The sequence below is a fragment of the Bos grunniens genome, chromosome 2, assembly GCF_055505025.1.
Source record: "Bos grunniens cultivar Pamir isolate PY7600 chromosome 2, Bosgru_T2T1.0, whole genome shotgun sequence".
Taxonomy (NCBI): Eukaryota; Metazoa; Chordata; class Mammalia; order Artiodactyla; family Bovidae; genus Bos; species Bos grunniens.
This window is the reverse complement of record NC_141166.1, coordinates 81,565,760-81,586,697: the sequence shown is the minus strand read 5'-3', so window position 1 is coordinate 81,586,697 and position 20,938 is coordinate 81,565,760. Positions and strand designations below refer to the sequence as shown.

The 20,938-nt window shown below is 35.4% G+C and overlaps 1 protein-coding gene and 1 long non-coding RNA gene across 2 annotated transcripts in view; both read left to right on the top strand.

Annotated features, from left to right (window-relative positions):
* Positions 1 to 20,938, top strand: part of LRP1B (LDL receptor related protein 1B) — a 2,178,569-nt gene that overhangs the window by 635,068 nt on the left and 1,522,563 nt on the right. The gene's annotated exons all lie outside the window — the stretch shown is intronic.
* Positions 8,962 to 13,220, top strand: LOC147378275 (uncharacterized). The gene is made up of 3 exons (XR_015149770.1): positions 8,962 to 9,090; positions 9,574 to 9,646; positions 12,663 to 13,220. It is a non-coding gene; the product is annotated as an uncharacterized LOC147378275 (long non-coding RNA).

The following is a 20,938-nucleotide window of genomic DNA, read 5'->3' as shown; positions in this document are numbered from 1 at the left end:
GAACTGGGTTAAATGCAAAATAAAGAGGCCACCCTTGACTGCGTGGAATATTCACTCTGCTAGTATAAGTCATACCTCTCATGGTGATAAGCCCCTTAGTCAAACATCAGAGGAAACAAGTCCTCATTCTTTCTTGAGTATTCCTGTTAAAGACTTGAATGATCTTCCTGATTTCAAAGAATCTGGGATAAACCTAACATTTCTTTATTCATTCATAAAATCTAGGTTATGCTGTTACCTTTTAAGTTGAGAATAATCTACTAAAAAAAACAAAACAAAACAAAACAAAACATAGTTTCAGTAGCCACCAATGATCAGTATCCCAGTCAAAGGTAGTTCAAAAGACACTTTAAATTTTTATATTTAAATTTACCCTCCAATTCATGCATTTTGAATTGGTTGTTTAATATAAAAGATGAGTAACTAGATTCTGTAGTATTAGAAAAAAAATTCTCAGTTATTTAATAAATGCTTAGCACTTTTCAAACACAAGTGAGTCTCTATATTTATTTGGTTTCCAGCATCTCTACATTAGGGCTTCCCAAGTGGCCCTAGTGGTAAAGAACCTGCCTGCCAATAAGAGACGTAAGAGATGTTGGTTCGATCCCTAGTTTGGGAAGATCTCCTGGAGTAAGAAATGGCAACCCACTCCAATATTCTTGCCTGGAAAATTCCATGGACAGAGGAGCCTGGTGGGCTACAGCCCATAGGGTTGCAAAGAATCGGACAAAAATTTAGCACACGCGCACACGTCTCTCTGTATGAGTAATAAATGTCTCCCAAACTTCATTTTTTCATATTTTACAATACTATTTTTGCAATATATGCATACTACTGACATAATAACTTTCTAAGATATTGATTATGTCAACTTATTTTAATATATGCAATAAAATAATATATATTAAAGGTTTAAGTTATTAGTTATATTTTATGTTTTAAAATAATACATGAACATTAAATATTTTAAATTTTCTATTTTAGTTCATTTAACATATCACAGTTTGTAAAACACTAGGCTAGATGCTTTCTAATTCTTTTCCTCCACAAACATTCGGGACTCAGTGTCTTTCATTGTCTTTAGCCCTTTCCATTTAGGTACTATATACATTTGCACGTTATATGTTACATACATTTATGATAGTACCTATTTTTAAGCATTTTTCTATAACTGTAATTAAATGCACCTTTAAATAATCTGAAATTTTTCATTGCTATTACTTTAAATGTCCATAAAAATTCAATCATTTTACCTTATATTAGACACTTGAAAAAAAGTGCATATATGTGTGGGACTTTATGGGCGTTATATTCTTAACAGTACCAGAACAAATAAACCTCAGTTTGCATTCAGAAAAATTACCTTTAAATGACTGAAGGTTAATGGGTATTTTGGTGTCAAATCATCAGCCTGAGACTTTTAAAATATATTTTAAAATACCATTTCTAAGGACATATATGAAAAATTAAATAAGAAAAATTGTTATTAATTTGTCTCATTTAGACTCTCAGATGTACCTTGATCTCAAATGCCTTTCAAAGTAGCTCTTGACTGAAAAATAAGACAGCATGATAACATCAAATGAGAGGAAATAAAGTTCAAACCACAGTAGTTAACACTTTTTACTTTGGCATTGTCTAACCAGCCAACTTAAAAAAGACTTTGAATTAATAGCACTAAAAAGAACAAACCTAACTTGTTCTTCTGTAGTATTATAATATTGCTTAAAATATAGTTCCATTATGTAGTATACAGGGCATTTTGCATCATATAATAAAATTAGCTAAAATGTCAGCCATCTTTTCTATAAGTATCCATTTGATCACTCTCTCTGTCCATAGACCCAAATAATCCTTACCTCGTGTTTTAAGAACGTTTTGAGGTTTCAGGAAATAGTAACTTTTGTTTTTCAAGCATATTACCTATAATCACCACTTCATTTTCTCCACTAAAGTACCTTCCACTTCTTTCTGAATATGCACTTTTCTTATCTTTCTTTGTTGTTGTTCAGTCTCTTGGTTGTGTCTGACTCTTTGAAACCCTATGGACTGCAGCATGCCAGGCTTCCCTGTTCTTTACTGTATCACTATTATTTTTCTAAGGTCACTCAAAACTCACTTCAGTGAAGTCTGCCCTCTCCTTATATAAGTTAGAAATAAGCCCCCCTTTTTGAGATACTGTAGTAATTTGTCTCTCTCTCTCTCTTTTACAGCCTTTGCCATTTCCTAGTTTTTTTTTTTTTCCCCTGATTACCTAGAAGACTTCTGCTGCATCTTTTGCTTAAGTGAACTATAGGGGACCAATGGTGTTCGTCCAAATTTGTGCCTGGTATTTGTTGGTAGAGCGGTTTACCCCTCAGAAGGTATCCAAAGCACTACCTGATTTACTTTTTTGTTTCCTAAAGTAGGCAGCACAGTGCCTTGCACTTTTGTGGTGGGTGCCAAATAAATATTTGTTGATTGACCGAATGACCGATTAAGTAAACCAACATATGAAGGGAACATTTTCCTTAATACGCATGTGTGTTTATTCAGGTTTTCTTTTCACTTCACTCCATGTTATAGGTCATCTTACAAAGACATGTGTATGAGTTAATCAAAATCTTGTTAGCAAAGTCTACACATTAGTTTTGTAATGTATAACCTCATGTCATCCCCTGATGGATATACTGGGTTCTGGGTGAAGTCGCTTAGTTGTGTCTGACTCTTTGTGACCCCGTGGACTGTAGCCCACCAGGCTCCTCCATCCATGGGATTCTCCAGGCAAGAATACTGGAGTGGGTTGCCATTTCCTTCTTCAGGGGACCTTCCTGACCCAGGGATTGAACCCAGGTCTCCTGCATTGCAGGCAGATGCGTTAACCTCTGAGCCATCTGGGAAGCCCGATGGATATACTGTGAGTCTCTATTTTCTGATGACTAATAGCCTTCATAGTAAAGAGCTCTTTCTTCCATTCAACCTACTTATTACATTCATTAGATTATTCTGTTCCTTTTGCTTTTACTTCTTGAGACAGATAGAAATAGATACACCTTAAATCTCTTACAATGGTAACTAGCTTTTCTGTTTTAAATGATCACATGCCCAGTGATTTTTTAAAATCTGTTTTGAAAACTGTTTTTAACTTTCATGATAAAATGTATGCAAAATTATTGTGAAACTCTTAACTGTCATAAAATTATTATATTATTGGTAACCAGTCCTTAATACTCCAACTTTATCATGCACTTATATCAAAGTTTATCTCTTTATTTAGTCACATTTTTGTTTCCACATATAATACAATGTTAGGTCCTAGACAATAGTATGTGCTAAATATTTGCCTTTGTATCTACAACATCTAGCATAGTGCTAGCTAGCTGTTGTGCTTTTAGTAAATGGTTATTGAATGTCTGGGTAATGAATAAATACAGGGGGATTTTTGAGGGATAAACGATTCAACCAACAATACCCAGCACGAATTTGAAAATCATCATCAGTTCCCCTATAGTTCACTTTAACAAAGTGAAACAGACGATGAGTAACTGCCATAGAAATTCTCACCTCCTTCATTGTTTCCATTACAAATTCAGACCAAGCTTAAAATGATTTCCTAGTGGCCTTTCCAAAATTAACCCTCAAGAGATTTTAACCTTTAATAGTCCAAGATAGTCTTTTTAGTTTAACAGATAAAAATGGCAGAGTCTAAAAGAGTTCATATTCAAGGTTTACACATACCTATTATATTAACACAGCAGAATATAGAAAATCTCTTGTAACATGAGAAAACAAGCAATGACTATCATGTCTTTTTATATTATCTGTCATGTAAAATTGGGGAGTAAGCAATGACATCACTACAGAATATTTTTGCTTGTTCACATATGAAAATTAATCCAGATTAGAGTTTGGGTGCTTTAAGAAATTAGTATAAAATCTAAAAATAATTAGAAACCTAAAAAACATAAAAACAGAAATATAACTAGATGTCTTGAAAATAGTTAAAAATAGCAAATATTTTTCATATGTATTTGTTTTCATTATTTGAAAACAAAAACCTTAGCTCATGATGAAAGTATTTTTAAGCACATGCTTTCTTCCCTAAACAGTTATGCACACAAATATGGAAATTCCCTTTGTATACTATTGTCATCAAAATGGAAACAGAAATTTATATCAGTTTATGAAGCTCTACAGTGGTAGAAACTTGGTCTTCTAAATTGCCTTTATTTAGACTTCTGATAATATTGAATACTTAAGGGATCAGAGGTTTTTTTTTTCAGTCAAATATGGCTTTTTTAATGTTTCATTTATAATAACAAACTAAATGGATTTATGATTGAATTATATTAATTTACTATTTTTCTTATTTGTGAAGTATTTCATGATCTGTTTACCTAAAAATGATAGGTATTACTGGACAGGTTGATTAAATAAGATAATCTTTTCTGAACTATAATTGTAAATAATAATACTATGCCTTTAATGTTAAGTACATTTCTTTCAAAGTGTTTTTATATCTAGAAATTTTTTAAAAAATTGAGGTTTATCAATACCATTTTTGTATCTTCCATATATATGTGTTAATATGTGAAATTTGTTTTTCTTTTTCTGACTTCCCTCACTTTGTATAACAGGCTCTAGTTTTATCCTTCTCACTCTGACTCAAATGTGTTCCTTTTTATGGCTGAGTGATAGCTTATTGTATATAATGTACCACAACTTCTTTATCTGTTCATTTTCCAGGGCAGGAATAGACTCACAGACATAGAGAACAGACTCTGGACACAGTGGGGGAAGGAGAGGATGGGAACAGTTGAGAGAGTAACATGGACAAATATACACTACCATATTTAAACTAGATAGCCAGTGGAAAGCTACTGTATGAACACAGAGAGCCTCAGCCCAGTGCTGTGTGACAGCCTAGAGGGTTGGGGGATGGGAGGGAAGTTCAGGAAGGAGAGGACGTATGTGTACTTGCAACTGTTCATGTTATTATATGGCAGAAGTCAACACAATATTGTAAATGAATTATTCTACAATTAAAAAAAAATAGATGAGAGGAGGATTTGATATTTCTGTTTCCTAGATGGGAAAGTGAGGCTGCTCACTTTTTAAGGTGCTCATACTTGATGGTTGCACATCAGTCAGTTCAGTTCAGTCACTCAGTTGTATCCGACTCTTTGCCATCCCATGAACCACAGCACTCCAGGCCTCCCTGTCCTTCACCAACTCCCGGAGTCTACCCAAATCCATGCCCATCGAGTCGATGATGCCATCCAACCATCTCATCCTCTGTCATCCCCTTCTCCTCCTGCCCTCAATCTTTCCCAGCATCAGGGTCTTTAGAAATAACTCACGACTTCAAGAAATGGTGTTAAGAATTAGATAAAACAAGGTATAAAGTGCCAGAGAGTGCAAAAAGCTGGGGCTTATTAAAGTTAGTTATGTTTTCAATTACAGTTGGTCTTAATGAACTGGTATTTCTCAAAGCAGAGGAGGAAAAAAATGAAAGGAAAGTCAACAGTGAATTAAGATTTCATTTACTGATTAAGTGTAATAAACAGTGCACCTATTAATTTATCATTGTGTAACTTACTAATATCTTGGGTTCTGTTTGTTTATCCTTGGACTGTTATATTTTGCCAATATAAAAAAACATATGCATAAAGCATAAAATAGTACAGGAGTGTGAAGAAGTGTGGAAAGCCATTAACGTTATTACTAAAAGTTTAGGATAAATGAACTATATAGGTAGAAATATGAATAAGATAGCATGTTCATCCCAATAAAATGACAATAAAATCTTTATTGCATCCCACATCATTACTTGCTGTATTTTGCTTATATTGGATATAAAGAAAAAAGATATTGCAGATTCTTTCTCTGTAACACTTAAAAGCCATGATTAATTGTCTCTTTATTTCTTTCTACTTATAATGGCATGTTCCTTAGGCTTCAGATGAAAGGACAGAAAATAAAAATGTAATAGAAAAATGTATCCTAATTTCACTTGAATTTTGTCCCCTGGGGTGGGGTAAATAAGCCAAGCCCTATAGAATACATTGTAGATATAAGCAGCCCTGAGATATTACTACTAAACCAGAAAGATAAGAAATGTCCTCATTCATTCTTGCTATGGTATTGCTTGGTCTCACAGCATCCAACATTACATGCACTCTGCCTAAAACTTACAACCTCAATGAATTCTTAATTTATTAATACACTGGATAGCATATTGAAAAGCAGAGGTATTACTTTGCCAACAAAGGTCCGTCTAGTCAAGGCTGTGGTTTTTCCAGTGGTCATGTATGAATGTGAGAGTACGACTGTGAAGAAAGCTGAGCGCCGAAGAATTGATGCTTTTGAACTGTGGTGTTGGAGAAGACTCTTGAGAGTCCCTTGGACTGCAAGGAGATCCAACCAGTCCTTTCTGAAGGAGATCAGTCCTGGGTGTTCTTTGGAAGGAATGATGCTAAAGCTGAAACTCCAGTACTTTGGCCACCTCATGCAAAGAGTTGACTCATTGGAAAAGACTCTGATGCTAGGAGGGATTAGGGGCAAGAGGAGAAAGGGACGACAGAGGATGTGATGGCTGGATGGCATCACCTACTTGATGGATGTGAGTTTGAGTGGACTCAGGGAGTTGGTGATGGACAGGGAGACCTGGTGTGCTGCAATTCATGGGGTCGCAAAGAGTCGGACATGACTGAGCGACTGAAATGAACTGAACTGAACTGATAAATAATTATTTAGGTGTTTAAAATAGCAGAACTAGGCAATAAAGCCAAGTGTAGCAGCTTCAGGCTGATAAGTTTTGCTCAGTACAAAAACTCTTTCAGACTGTCTGATCTCTACTTTATTGAATGTAAATGATTTATTAATTTAAAGTCTTTGTTCATCTTATTCTTTCATATTTTTATCAATCATTAATACAGTCACATATATAATAAATATTATTACATATTTATTGGTATTTTTATAAACTAAAAGCAATATAAAATTATTAGGGTAAGTCCCTATTCTTTCTTATTTACCAAATGGATTCATTTTCTTTTTACCTGTTGCTATAGTGTCAGTTATTAGAGGGTATTACTCATTGCTCTCTGCTTGATTAAATTTATAGTAATATCATCTGAAATTGTCTTTCCCTTCTAATTATATCTTCTCTCATGTCCTTTTCCTGAAACACAGCATTAGCAGCTCCTGATTGTGATGTCCCATCTTTCTTTCAAATACATTGGGGATATCTGTTGATACATGCCAAAACCACCAGGACAATGAGAGGAGAATTAACATGAATAAAATGATGCTTAAGAGGCTTACAGGTGCACCAGAGGAGCCACATCACCTTGATTCAAACCCCAACAACTTCTACTTAATTTATGCCCCAGTTGAACTCCTCACTTACTCTGAGATAATGGTCTCTTTTCTTTTTTCTTTGGAATCGAGACTGTTTAAAATAAAATCCTTCAATGTGCTTACCCTCCAATGAATATTTGCTCTGTATCTTGATTCATTCTTTATTTTTGCCTTCTCAGTCAAAGAGAGATATTGGTTTCATTTTCCAAATTTCCCCTTAACCTATATTCTCCACCCTGACCTTTTCCATTATCACCTTAGGAAACATTCTATATTCTCACCTTGTTTAGCATTCTCAGTTTTGATTATCTACTAGATCCTCCTTCAGAAACTATTAACCTACTGAAGACTTGCATGTATCAAACAAAATCTTCACTCAGTCTTTTTCTAGGTGTATAATTTCTTTTTTATTCCCTGAATTTGATAATGGCAGCATAAATTCCTAAGTTTATTTTATTCATCATCACTTACTACATACATTTAACTTGTCAAATTTAGGTTCTTACTGAGTTATTCTATAGAAACTACAAAGATTATTAGCTTCTCTCATACTTCTTCATCCTTGAGTCTCCCCTTTGGTAATTTATTCATCTCCATCCCAAGTCCATGTTGCTAATTCTTATTGCAAAAGCCCAAGTGCTTATTCCTTCCTTCAAATCAAGACCAACATTTCTAATTGAATGATGAACATTTCCATACAGATGTCTAGTACCTTAATTTAACCACAACTCATTTAGAAAGTAATGCCTTCTAACTTGGAACTACTCTGCCATTTCTATTATATTATTGAAAGGTTGTTGTTGAATCACATGAAGACACCGGAATTCTTGGCCCCCAGAGAAGAATTCAATCCAGGGCCAGAGACAAGGCTTGATCGCTCAGAGCTTTTGTGTAATAAAGTTTTATCAAAGTATAAAGGAGATAGAGAAAGCTTCTGACATAGGCATCAGAAGGGGGCAGAAAGAGTACCCTCTTGCTAGTGTTAGCAATGACATTATATACTCTCCAATGAATCCAAAGAATGTCGGAGGTTGTAAAGACCTCAACAGACCTACTCCCATAATTTACATTTTAAGATAACAGAATTAGCCAGAAGGTTTAATTCAGAGACTGTCCTCAGGCAGGATACATCCTTGTAAAGACCAGGTCTACTCCCATAATTTACATTTTAAGATAACAGAAGGTTTAATCCAGAGACTGTCCTTAATCCAGAGACTGTCCTCAGGCAGGATACATTATTGTTATATAATCCTAAGGAATGTAGAGAAGGAAAAAAAGTTTGTCCTTTCTTCCTCCTTGAGAATTCCAGACCTCTCTCTCCTTGGGGACCCCTAGACTTCTTATCAACCTGCCTAGGAAATGACTCTCTCATAATAGACACTGGCTTTATTAAACAGTTCTAAAAATCATCAAATATCCAGGCTTACTTAAAACCTGCTTTAACTTCCTTCCATCTCATATATCCAATTATGTCCAGCCAAGATTTCTAAGTCTTTCACATTCCTTCTTCAAGTCCAATTTCCTTTTCTACTACCACTATCTTCATCGAATATGATGGTGTTGTCATAGCTTCCTAATTAGTCTTATTGTTTATATTGATTATTTCTCTAATGTTTTCAGATGGTTTTAGGAAAAATATCCCATAATCCTAATGATGGAATTTCTTTGCTTATCGATGTGCAGTACACAATTCCCAGAATTCCCAGTTGTCTACAGAATGGACCCTAATCTCCTTGCCCTGAATTCAAGGTACTAGAATCTTTGAAGTTCACTTCCCTTATGGCCTAAATACTTAGCACTTACCTAGCCTAGTCTAGAACTTGAAAAAAGGGGCGATCATATTCCCTTGTGGAAGGACCCCAGTGTACTACCCAAAATGGATACTGTTGATCTTTGTTTCAGTCTTATTCAGTAGGACCTATGGCTTTTTATCAGAGTAACTATCCTATTTGGAAAAGGAAATAATCAGAATACTCCTGGACTACTAGACTATTGCAATTCAGGAGACCCAAAATGCCACTGTGGCCCTTCGGTCAGAAAAGAACCTTAAGGAGATTAGGTAATCAATGGAGTTTTAGCTCAGATTTGCCTCACAGTGGGTCCAGTGGGTCCCCAAGCCTGTCTTGTGGTTATGTCCCCAATTTCAGAGTACATAATTGCAATGGTTATACTCAGCAAGTGGCAGAATCTCCAAAACTTTCTGTTGAACACTCATTATTTATTGACTTTCAGCCAGTGGTTCCACAGTTTCTTCTACCTGGAAGGCCCTTGTAGATGTCCATAAACATCCAGTCCACATTTTAAGGTCAGTCTTGTCTTGCCCATTATATGCAGTTACGTTGGGATTATCAGACAGAGTATCTGGGTATGCAAAAGCAGGCATCAGGTTTAGTGAGGAATCTGCCAAAGAACCATAAACATGCAGCTGAAAGAAGGTCAGTCACAGGGAATAACAGAGGTAGTTAGAGCCATACTGAGGGAATGAGAAAACATAGTCCATTAGTCTCCTTGAGTTTACTTGTAAAAGTGCACAAGTATTAAAGATGGAAAAGAAAGTCCTGTTTGTATCAGTTACAAAACCTCTCTCCAAATCACTTGATTATTATCTAAGTTGGTTTCTTTTTTCTTTTTTTAATTAGAGTGTAATTACTTTACAATGTTATGTTGATTTCTGCCTTACAATGATGTGACTCAGCTATATGTATACATACATCATCTCCCTCTTGGACCTCCCTCCTACCTCCACCTCATCTCACCCATCTAGGTCATCACAGAGCACCAAGTTGAGCTCCCTCTTCTGTATAATAGGTTCCCACTAGTTAACTGTTTTACACATGGTTTCTTAAAAGAGAGATACCTCTTAGCCTCTCACATTGTTCATTATTCACAAACCCTCCCCTGAAACTTCTTGGTCAGTTTCCTAACCTCCAAAATATGACATACCCCCTCTTTTATATGACTGACAGTGAATTTGACCCAGTTAGAAATATTTCTGTAACATATTTCTTTAATTAAATTATAGGTTCCTGGAGATTGAAAGCTTTGTTTTATTTATCTTTATATTGCCACCTTCACTCTATATAATCCTTGTTGCAAAGTAGACAAGCATGAATAAACATTTATAGGTAAGCTGCTAAGTCGCTTCAGTCATGTCCGACTCTGTGCGACCCCATAGACGGCAGCCCACCAGGCTCCCCTGTTCCTGGGATTCTCCAGACAAGAACACTGGAGTGGGTTGCCATTTCTATGAACAGCTAAAGTTGAAATTTACAGTGGGTAGATTTTCAAGAATGTCCTTACACTTTTTGCCTAAATACCTTGACATGAATAATGCATGTAGTGTATATTAGAAGGGAATCATTGTTATACTGTAGAATGCAGTTAATATTGATTCAGTTACAGATTAGAAGGAGAAAGCAAGATTTATGAAAGGTGAGGAAAATTGGTAATCTGTGATTTCAGCTTCAGACTAAGCTATGAAATGTTCAAAAAAAGATTTTCATTTTTTTCTGAAGGAGTTTAGTGTACATGTATTCTGGGGAGTAAAAATGGCCAGATTATTACTAAAAAATAAGTGAAAATGATCATGAAAAGAAAGATTAATAAACAGAATATTCACAGAGAAACTTGCTTAAATTGCCAAGATTCACATCTTTGCTATCTTCCTACCCTGAGGCATAAGTTGTCCTAGTTTGTTACATAAACTTTTAATTTTGAACACAGATAAACAATATATTGAGATAAAATTGGCCCAGATCTACCTCTATAAATGTTAACTTTTTTGCAAAAATGTTTGGGGTATATGGAAGTTGGTTCTAGTTCTGGTAAACATAATTTTAATGTTAGTAGATATTGTATCATATGGAATTCCATTTCAGGAACATAATGACACATCGGGTATCTATATCTATGCCATAACAAATAATGCTATGGATATCATCCAGTAAGAACTGTATTTAATAATTATTGTCTGGTTTATAGTGTTAGAAATATTTAGAAGTAAACCAAAATTTTCTTCATTTCAAAAAACTTGCAAGTGTTGACCGAGTTCTACCCTACTTTTGGGCTTCCCTTGTGGCTCAGCTGGTAAAGAGTCCGCCTGCAATGCGGGATACCTTGGGTTTGATCCCTGGGTTGGGAAAATCCCGTGGAGAAGGGAAAGTCTACCCACTCCAATATTCTGGCCTGGAGGATTCCATGAACTATCCATGGAATCACAAACAGGTGGACACAACTGAGCAACTTTCACTTGCACTTTCACTACCCTACTTTTAACCCCAAAAGTAGACCGGTTAATTCAGTTTGATTAAGGGGTTTTAAAATTGCAAATGCCCACCTTTTTCTGGAGTTCTTAGCTGAAGTAAGCTTAACCATAAGTAGAAAGAAAAAGAAATAGGAATCTGCATATTCCAAAAACACTATAATGAGTTCCTTATAACTCAGGAGTTAATGACTATAAGCACAGTGTAGCTTATATTTCCTGATGCAATTTCCTGACTCATAGTCACATATACTAATTATATCCACATATGCTGATTATGCTTGATTATTACTCAATCTCTGATCTTCAACTAGTTAGTGTTTTCTATAAAATATCCTAACCAACATTTACTTTATTTTTAAAGAATGTATAGTTTCTGTAATGTCCACATCTTTTTTTTCTTTTTTGACCATGCCATGCAGACTTTAAGATCTTAGTGCCCCCAACCAGGGATCAAACTGGACCAACAGGGAAGTCTGTTCACAGTTTCTTAAATCATGTTCATGGCATCATTTGGAAAATTCTTTTTTCTTTACTCACATCCCTCAAAGAATAATCCATCATCAGTGTACTAAAACATAAATAGACTTTCATTTAGATTTAGGCTTAAATTCTCTGTAATCTACTGATGCAAGCTAGCTAAGTGAGCCCAAGAAAGGATAATTGAATTATTATATAAACTCCCTTTGGAAAAGTTGAGTAAAATGCAGTGTCTACGGGATGTATATTCTGCATGAGTGTTGTAGAAAACCCACAACCTAGTAAATTGGAAAAGCAATCTAGTGGCTTAGTTGTTTAAGTACTAATGCAGAGATAAAATTGCTTTTAAAAAGTATCACACCCTCTTCCAAGTGAACTTTTGTTTATTTCCTATTCAGGTTGCCTTGGAGAAAGGAGAATGAAGTTAATGTTCCTTTGACATAAGTGCACCATAATGGTGAATACATTAAATATCCTAAAGTAGATGGAATAGTTAGGTAGCTAATTTACTATATCATGAATGGTTAGGGATAATTCATCTTCTACTGTTTCTGTTAACCATCCTTTTGCCTTTTTGCAGGTCTCAGGTGTCAAAGAGTGAACTAGGACACAAGGCAGTTAAGAAGGCACAATGGTTTAGCAGGGAGAACTTCGTCTGAGCCCAAATTTGCCAGTATGTTTCAAGGTTTTGACCTTGGAAAATCAATTTAAATCCCCCTGAGCTCTGTTTTCTTACTTGTAAAAGAGGGAAATTGGACTAAAGTATCTTGTTTCCACCTTGATCTTTTCATGTATTGATAATGCACTAACTCATCAACAAGACAATCATTGATAATTGCATTTTTCAGATGAAGTTGTTATTAAATTCTTAGAAAACAGCCAAAAAACAACTGTGCCGTAAGTTCTGTTTACTTTATTATCCTCAATGTCACTAAGAGTTACCATTAATGATGCACCTACAGTGTTCAGTGCATTGTGCTGGCAGTGATAATGTTACTTCCCATTAGGAACAAATTTACATTATGATACCAAGGCAGTCCATCCTAACATCACAATGGGTATCTACCATCCAAATTAATGCTGATTTCTGACCACAAGAAAACATTTTAAAAATAATGATATGACTAATTGGACAAGGTAATATTTCTGCTAGTGGTATCTGGTAGCAAGAAGAGGCACAATATAACCTGATGTATAATGACATCTCATTTTATCAGCTTCATTTTCATTTGGCTTGAATATGTTCTTTAATTTCTGATAATGGGCATTTGGTCAGTATTGTTACTTACCAACAAACTAAACAAGAAAAATGTTGTTAGGTGCACTGCTGATGGAAATTAATGATAGCCTGTAGATAGAACTAATATTTGTTTATGAGAGTATTTAACAACTTTTTACAAAAAAAAAATCATCATTCTTGAAAGAAGCAAAAATATTTAAATAAAAAGGCCATATAGTGATGAAGAATAATTTTTTTAAATTACCATTTAAAAGTAATTGACTAGACTTCAAATGCTAATTCTTAAATGATTTTCCTATATATTAGTTATCAAAGAATTCAAAAATTTAGTTTAAAAATTAGTATTCCCTTTTCTCTCAAATTTTTTTAAGATCAATAATAGATCAGTTCAGTCACTCAGTTGCGTTTGACTCTTTGCAACCCTGTGGACTGCAGCACACCAGGCTTTTTTGTCCATCACCAACTTCCAGTGCTTGCTCAAACTCATGTGCCTCGAGTTGGTGATGGCCATCCAGCCATCTCATCCTATGTTGTCCCCTTCTTCTCCTGCCTTCAGTCTTTCTCAGCATCAGGGTCTCTTCCAATGAGTCAGTTCTTTGCATCTGGTGGCCAAAGTAAGAATTTAGGGCTAAAATTAGGAGCAAGAATGTTGACAAAAAATATCCAGGTCTGTAGGCTTGGGACAAAATAAGTTAGCTCTACTTCTCAGTTCTTGATATTTTATCCCCTATGGCCTTGACTTGATTCATAGAGCTGTGTTAAAAATATAAGAACTGAGCAGCATATTTATTTTTGATATTCTGATCTTATGCTGAAGACAATTTCCTATTTGTCAGGCTGTTGACCTACTTAGGTCTTAAAGATATTGAGTAGAGATTGCCTGAATCCATTAATCCATCCAATTGATTGGATTGACCTTAGCTAAGTTCCTTCTTGCATTACTATTGTATCTGTGCTTCAATTTTGTATGTTGTAGCCATGATGTAATGTTTAAGGTTGATTTACACTACAAGTGAATGTACTTATATACGGCTCATGGAGACTTGGCTCATAATTTCATTAGAAAATTTGTTGTTGAATAGGTAATAAGAATCCATCTTATGTGAAAAAGAAATGAATGTGACTTAATTTTCCAGGGTGATAGTACTTCAGTTAATAAGTATTTTGACACTTTGTGTCTGACCTGTTTTAGTTGCTGAGGGGGAAAAAAATTATCTGCCTTATTTACTTAATAAGTCCTATTGAATGGTGTTAAGAAGATAGCAATGGACCTTTTCAATAATAGCATCAGCCCTAACACAGGCTTCTCAAGTAAATTACCACCTTGCGATGACAAATCTCCTACTAGTTCATATCTATTGAACCTTGGAGACCTAGGAGTTTACATCTATTGCTTCCCTTTAAAAGACTTTAAAGGCCAAGGACATAGTAGAAGATGGTTAGATTAGAAAAGGAAGTGCTGGAATTCCAATCAGCAATGGACTCAGGAAAGATAGGGTTTCGATGAGCAACAGTTACCTTTGCCAACCTGTAAACCTCACATTTCCAGATTCCTGGTTACTTTAGGTTGCAGGCCATGCACAGAGAGCATCCTTTAAAGCCGTCATATTCATTCCTAATCTCCTTCCAAAAAGAATAATTTTTAATTCTACCCTGATTTTTATCTCTATTTTGTAGTCTTGATTATTAGAAAAAAGAAGAAACACACTTCAATATTCTGGCCAAAAGAAACTATAGAGCCATATAGTAGTGACCACGGCTAATTAAGGGTCATGTTTCCTCACTGCCTACAGCCAAACTGTTAAGTTTTGATTATGGGAATTCTCTGTCTGTAGGTACCTGTTTGCATATTAATTCTGATAAAAGCAAAGTGCTATAATGAAAAGGTCAAAACCTTTAAAAGTTCGAATACAGTAAAGTTTATTTCTCTCTTGTGCATCAGTGCAGAGCTAGAACGGCTGTCTTGAGAAGATAGGTTTATTAGGCAAGGTTACCCCGGGCTCCTTTTCTCCTGTACCTCGTCATTTCAAAGGGTTTCTCAATCAGCTGTGCATCTGCCTTCTAGCCCATGGGTAAATGAGGGAGAAAGTAAAGGACATAGCTCTTCTTTTATTGAACTGATGTGGAAGTGTGTGCATCACATTTAGTCACATTTCATTCATGAGAATTTAGTTGTTCCCACATCTAGCTGCCAAGGAGACTGGGACATGTAGTGCTTCTCTGAAAATAGTCATAAATACTTTATTAAAAAAAAAAAACAACAACAACTAAAACACTCTTGGATTTTTACACCAAAGTTTTCCCAGTATGTTATTATAGTGATCTATGCAATACTGAAATGTTATTTTATTTGATGTATTATCTTTATAAAATGTGGACTGTTAGTCCAAAAATTTTTGTTCTGGGAACATACTTCTGCTTTTTTTCTGAGTGGAACCATGGCAGTGATTGCGGATTTATTTTTCTTTTTATTTATTTTTGCCAGTTCAGGTATTTTGATGGAAACAGAATAAGCCCCCTCAATTACATAGAAATCGAGTCTGTGAAACTTTCACCCAAATATCCCCCTTTTGTGTGTGCGCTCAGTCATATTTGACTCTGCAACCCTGCCAGGCTCCTCTGTCCATGAGATTTTCCAGGCAAAAACACTGGAGCAGGTTGCCATTTCCTCTTGGAGTGGATCTTTCCAAGCCTCAGGGATCAAACCTGCATCTCCTGCATTGGCGATTCTTTAACACTGAGCCACCTGGAAAGCCCATTCCCCTTTTACTGTGGGTATTTGCAATTTAAACTATATTTTTTGTTGTTGAATAGTATCAGCAGAGAGTGGAATGTCTGAGAAATAAGCATATAAGCACTCTGGAAAAAGGAATAGAATAACATGACAAGAAAATGGTGGGTGCAAAATAGTACACCGTGTAAATAGTACACTTTTACCCATCTGTTAATGGAAAAGGTTTAAAGGTGTACCCACCACCCTGGCAGAGTTAAGTTGAGAAGAGTGATGGTAGGCTTCTCTTATTTTACAAACATCTAATATTTTTCATCAGCATGTACTGTCTTTGTCATTTTTTGAATCTCAGTAATTTTGAAAAGATACAAGTAAGTAGCCTGGAAAACAGACTCCAAATGGTTTTCTATACCATATTTTCCCCCCAAACCAAAATAGCTGCATTTCTTTTTAACTGCTTGACTATTTGTCCCTCCTTCTTGTTTTTGAAAGTTTTGTCCCTCTTTTTTACATATGGGTTTTCAGCACAGTGTTGTGGAAGTGAGAGATAGAGTCAAGATGTGTTGAGAGCCAACTAGAATAGTCTGTAGCCTGGAACTTCTGCTTGCTTACTTGCTTACTGTGGAACCTGGAACACATTATTTAACTTTGTAGACTTAGGTTCCACCTCAATGAAATGGACATACCATTGAGTGCTTACTTGTGCTCATCCCATATTTACAACACTCTTGGAAAGGAATGAACCTTTCAAAGTAAAGAACAGAACTGAAAATCAAACCCATTTTTGTCTGATTCCAAATCTCATCTACTTAGCCTTTGAAGGTTTACTGGAAAGTTTGTATTTGTTTTTGAAACATATAAGGATGTATTCCCATTTAATTGTAGGAGTTTCTAGTAAATTTTTGCCACAGCTATTAATAAATACACCCAATAAAGTCATTAACATAATGACTGGGTATTTGTGAAGTTGTAACAGAGTCTCTATGAAGATTCATTCAGTGTCTTGAAGATGGAGACTGTACCTCTTTGGGACAGATTATTTGTTTTTCAAACCACAACAATCAGAATATTTATATGATTAAATTTCACTAACGGTAAAGTACTTTTGTCTAAATTCTACTTGGAAAATGATTGATTTCCCAGAAGGTACTTGCCAAACTGGCATTATTATGAATTTGTTCTATGCTTCAAATTGGGTCGCTTCTCTCAAGTAACTAAGTGTTGGTGTTTTAATGCTTGTACATTCTTAGAAGTAAAGCTAATTATCTTCATTTTTACCTAATATAATCCTGGCAAGAGATGCATAAACCTATTTGTGGTGGTCCCAAGTGAGCCACAAGAATTAATATTAATGGATGACATGAAAACATTGAGTTTATGCCAGCCCATTGGTCATCACCAATAATGATTATTATGATAAACAGTAGTTTAGAAAAAGATGTGGATTAGGCCATAAAAATCCAGAATGTGCAGTAGCCACAAACCAACAGAAAATGGAATGGCTTCACTTAACAAAAACCCTGCAGAAATAAGAAAACTAAGTACTAGTTTACTAACCCTTTAACTCACTTTAGTGTTCTGCTATAGAAAGTATTTTACTTTCTATAGGGCCGATGACTGGAAATCCTGAACCTCCTTTCAAACACTGTTACAGTCGATATAAATACACAGAAAACATATAAAATGCAATGTTCTACACCCAACAAGAACTTCATAAATGTTGCTTACTATAAAGAAGTATAGGAGATTTTTAATAAGGGATTTTAACAGTTATTCAAAATGTTATAAAACATGAAGGCAGTTTTTCAAAATACACACTGAATACAGATAATGGCAAATTTATCCCTTTTGATTTCAGGATTTCTTGCAAGAGGATATTCTAAAAATCCTTCTCTTTTATGCAGAATCTAACCAAATAACTGGTATTTTCATATTTATTCATTTCTTGAATGCCTAGCAGATTTATTGGGTGCCAAGGGTGTGTTTGCTTCTCTCCTTTGGCCTGGACTAACTGTCTTGCATGTTCAGGCCCAGGGACAGAGCCTCAGAAACAGTGCTTCCCATCTAGTAAGTGCTCAGTAAGTATCTGCTTCAATTTTTATTTACTTATTTTTAGACATAATCATGGCTAAATTTTTTGACAATACTTGGTTTAAATGTCACCACTACTTTGAACATTTGTTCACCTCCTATTATTGACCTGATCTCTACAGTTTCTGTGCCCCACCCCCCCATCAGCTCCTTATTTGTACTTAAAAAAGAAAAAAAAAAGATATTTATTTGTTTACATGCATTTCCTCTAATAAGCTGTAAGCTTTCTTGGGGTGTGCATCTGTATATGTAGGTATCTTTTTATCAGGCATTTTGTCTATTCTGTCTCTTTAATACAGCACATGGAAACTGATATTAAATGGGCATATTCTCCTTTGGGACTGTGTGTCTTGATTCTGGGGCAATCACTACCAACAGATGGTGCTGTTAGTTTGTAAAGTTCTCAAGGATAATTCTCTCAGAGCAGTGTTACTCAGACTAAAGTATTCATTGGAATAACCTGAGGGATTTGATAAAACAAAGATTCCTAGATCCTGCCTCCTAAAGGTTCTGATTCAGTAGTTTTGGATAGGGTCTAAGAATCTGCATTTCTAACAAGCATGGAGATGCTTTAGGTGATATAGTTCTGTAGGCCATATTGTGTTACTACTCCATTAGACCTTTACTGGTTGAAAAGTAAAAGGATGTTCTTTCCGTACAGTCCTTTTTTTAACTAAAAGAAATCTAATTAGGTGTTTGTAAGGCTGTTTATCTGGTGCTTGGAAAGATTATAGGCTATAGGAAAATATTATCTTTTTAGAGAAATTGAAAATACATAATTAATGCATTTTGAAATTTCCTTGTAGTACTCTTGATATTATCTGCATAATTTGTGTAAAACTAAGTATACCTGTCTTTTCATAACAATAAAATCTTACTTCTCAATCCTCCATTCCAGTTTTCAAGAAATCCACTTAAATTTCTTAGTCTTTCCAGATATATTCTATGCATTACAAATATATTACAGATGCATTTCTTTATGCAAACAAGATGGGCAATTTTATTATCACACTAAGCATATCTTGGATTATTTTCAGTATCAGTATTTGAAACTCTTGTGCATAAGTTAATTTTAATCAGTTTTGCTCATGGGTTCTATTATATAATGACTTAAACACACTGCTAAACAGCACTGCTAAATGTAAGACATAACTGAGTACTGGAGAAAGGCCTATAGTAAGAGAAATGCCATTTGGTTTGAGTTCCAATGAGAGAGATGATTCCTCTTTCTCTCCTTCCTCCCTTTACTCTCTTCCCTTTTTTCCTTAAGGTGTAAACATGCTGTGTGCCAACTCTGTGCCAGGCACTATATTAGACATTGTGAATACTAAGAAATGAGGATCCTTCCTTGAAGTAGGTCTGTAAACTGTGGTAGAGATAGACATAAATCATTATGATGTATAATATGTTTTTGTTGTTATTCACTCACCCCATTGTGTCCAACTTTTTGTGATCCGGGGACTGCAGGACACCATACCTCCCTGTCCCTCACCATCTCCTGAAGTTTGCCCAAGTTCATGTCCTTTGCACCAGTGATGCCATCCAGCCATCTCATCCTCTGTTGCCCTCTTCTCCTTCTACCCTCAATCTTTCCCAGCATCAGGGACTTTTCCAATGAGTCAGCTGTTTGCATCAGATGACCAAAATACGGGAGCTTCATGTATAATATATATGTATAACATAGCCAGATCCAAGATATTTTAGAATGCTTAGCTCAGCCTCAGAGGTAATGAAAATCTACCCCAAAGAGAAATTACTTGGGATCACACTCAGAGGTCAAGCATGAAGGCCAACAGTGTTCTTCATGGAAACCCAGATATGACAGTAAAAGACTCCCCTCTAAGTGTTGTATATTCATGTTGGACCTTAAAGTTCTTAGTGTTGTTCAGTCACTCAGTCATGTCTAACTCTTTGTGACCCTGTGAACTGCAGCACACCTAGCTTCCCTGTCCTTCTCTATCTCCTGGAGTTTGCTCAAACTCATGTCCATTGAGTCGGTGACACCATCCAACCATCTCATCCTCTGCTGTCCACTTCTCCTCCTGCCCTTAATCTTTCCCAGCATAAAGGTCTTTTCCAGTGAGTAGACTCTTCACATCTGGTGGCCAAAGTATTGGTGTTTCAACTTCAGCATCAGTCTTTCCAATGACTATTCAGAGTTGAGTTCCTTTAGGATTGATTGGTTTGATCTCCTTGTTGTCCAAGGGACTTTCAAGAGTCTTTTCCAGCACCACAGTTCGAAAGCATTGGTTTGGCTCTTAGCTTTCTTTATAGTCCAACTCTCACATCTGTACATGACTACTAGAAAAACCACAGCTTTGACTAGATGGACCTTTTTTGGCAAGTGATGGCTCTGCTCTTTAATACTTGGTCCAGGTTGTCATAGCTTTTCTACCAGACCTTAAAAAGTGAGTGGAATTCAAACAGATTAAGAAGGTTTAGGGTAATTACAAGGATAAAAACATTAAGAAATAATGAAGAAAAAGATATTACTTTCATGATAAGTAGTTCTGTGATTCTAGAGTTTATTTTAGGAAGTAGAAAGACTAGAAACTTGGACAGAGGCTGAGTTATAAAGAAACAAAATCATTGTAATGAAAAGTTTGGGTTTTATCCTCAGGAAGCACTAGCCATTTTAAGCAGGGAAGTGATATGATCTTTTCTAGGTGGTTTTATTGTTGTTGTTTGTTTTTTAAGAGTTATTTCTTCCATCTTTGTAGAAAATAGACTGGAATTGGAAGCCCTTAAAAGAATAAAGATAGGTTTGGTAGATAAATGTTTCAATAATGGAAGT